We start from the raw sequence: 2,500 nt of genomic DNA, 5'->3' as shown, positions 1-2,500 counted from the left end.
TGTGTGTGCGCGGGTGTGTGCGCATGTGTGTGTGTGTGTGTGTGGTAGGGAAAGGTACAGAGCATTGGAAAAAAATAAAACATTAAAAGGGGAGAAATAGGCATTATATAGAAGGAAACGCTAACATCGAACAACTGTAACAGCTATAACAAATGTTCAATTGGACTATGCAGAAAAACCTTCTGCAATTGCAGATAACATCTTGAAATTGTCAAAAATACATTCACAAGAATTTTCCGAGAAGTTAGGTAAAAACAATTTCAGACTCTGACATTCAAAGAGTATGTGTTTGCCAGAAAAAAAAAAGATTCTCCACATATGCATTTAACATCTCTGCTGAACTTCGTTATAAAAGCGGTCAGCTTTATCCTGTTTGATAATGCCAAAATTTGCCTTAATCTGATTAGATTACTGAATGTACTTGATTGATTGATAGATTCCGGTTGTTGAATATTATTTATACTTTTATTTAAAACTTTGCCATTTTGCTGGTATACTTCCCTGACTTTGCTCCATGATGCTTTTTCTAGTAAGCGGTACCCCTCTTGTACGAACGTGCGTGCGTGCGTGCGTGCGTGCGTGTGTGTGTGTGTGTGTGTGTGATGCGCGCATTCATGCGCACATATACGCACGCATATACATACATACATGCATAACAAAAAGACATAATTTCCTACCCACACACACACACACACACACACACACACATATATACATATATATATATATATATATATATATATATATATATATATATATATATATATATATACACATACATACATAAGTATACGAAGATATATACTCAACACGCAGAATAACAAACAAAACGTCCAATTATATGTCAGGATGATTTTCTCATAAAATAAACGTGTTTATTTTTTTTCTTTGCATTCAGAATTTTACACACACACACAAAAATACGAAGGCTTATCAGAACACAAAAGAGTGGATTAATCAATACAAAAATAATAGATTCGCGTAAATATTCTGGTCAGGTCGATTCTGTTGATCAAAAACGTGAAGAAATGTACCCTTGAAATCACCACCTCCATTCTGCGGCATATCAAAAAAGAAAGAATATAGATAAACATACACAAATACGAAATAAAGTAAATGAAAACTGATATTCTCATTAAAAAAAAAAATGATGAGGGTGGCTGGGGAATGGTTAAGAAGATGATGGGCGAAAGTGCGTAACACTATGTGACATACAGGTTGACAGGTAGAGAGAGAGAGAGCGGGAGATAGATAAACAGAGACAGACAGACAGACAGAGAGATTTTAGGCAATACCCCTCATGAACGGGTGTACAGGGATTATTATACAAGAACAAAGCAGCTACAACAAAATATTATACATTCATAATCTTCATATCAACGGTCACGTCAAATGAAATGAGAGAGAGAGAGAGAGAGGGGGGGGGGAGGGGAAGGGGCAGTGAAGGAGGTGTGAGGGAGAGAAATAGAACGAACGAACAAAATTTTATTTCAACAGGGTCATGGAATTAGCAATGGTACGTGTTTTTTAGCCACAGACAGACAGACAGACAGACAGACAAAGACATGGATGGATGGAAGTACGGTACGGACGGATGCACTCATCATGTGGACGGATGCACGTATGGATGGATGGATGGATGGATGGATGAGCCAGACGGACACAAGGACGGATAGATATCTCCTAAATGAATGAGCCCAAGGACTTCATTTTTTTTATATATCATATGTGCTGAAAAGAACCTTGCTGGACCTCAAGAACCTCTCCTTTCAACTGTGAAGAGACGCAAGCTGATATGGTTTGGACACAACACTCGACACACCAGCTTGTCCAAAACAATCATGCAAGGACACCATCGAGGGCGGGAGAAGAAGAGGAAGACAGCGGAAGAACTGGCATGAGAACATCAAACAATGGACCGGACTCCACACACGTGAGCTGCTGCCAGCGGCTGCCGGACAGAGACAGATGGAGAAGGGAGGTTGCGTCTGCGGTCCTCAGGCTTCCCCCAACGACTACTTTGTAGTTATGGGCCTGAGGTTGAGGTTGAGGTTGAGGTTGAGGCTGAGGCTGAAAAGACAACAACAGATAGTCTTGACTCACTTGACTGGCTGCAAACCACATACTGTACTCCCGTCTGAAATCACAACGTAAATAAGTTGATTCCAATTCTTGATTGAATGATTGATTGATTGATTGAATGAATAAACAAATAACTGAACAAATAGACATAGAATATAAATAAATAGATAAATGAATAACTCAATCGAATAAATAAAAATAAAATTGTTGCTTACAGCCCAGTCGACGGCCCAGGGCCATAATTATCAGGACTGCCCAACTGCACAAAATGTTTGTCCAACCGTGTTCCATTCAACACAAAATACGAAACATATTGAGAAAGAAAAGAAAAGAAAAGAAAGAAAGAAAGAAAGAATCCGCCAAAGACACTAAGAATAAAAGAAACAAAGGCAGTAAACCGTTCTGGATGCACACACAC

The sequence above is a fragment of the Babylonia areolata genome, chromosome 2 (assembly GCF_041734735.1).
Source record: "Babylonia areolata isolate BAREFJ2019XMU chromosome 2, ASM4173473v1, whole genome shotgun sequence".
In the NCBI taxonomy this organism is placed as follows: domain Eukaryota; kingdom Metazoa; phylum Mollusca; class Gastropoda; order Neogastropoda; family Buccinidae; genus Babylonia; species Babylonia areolata.
This window is presented reverse-complemented; position numbering follows the sequence as displayed.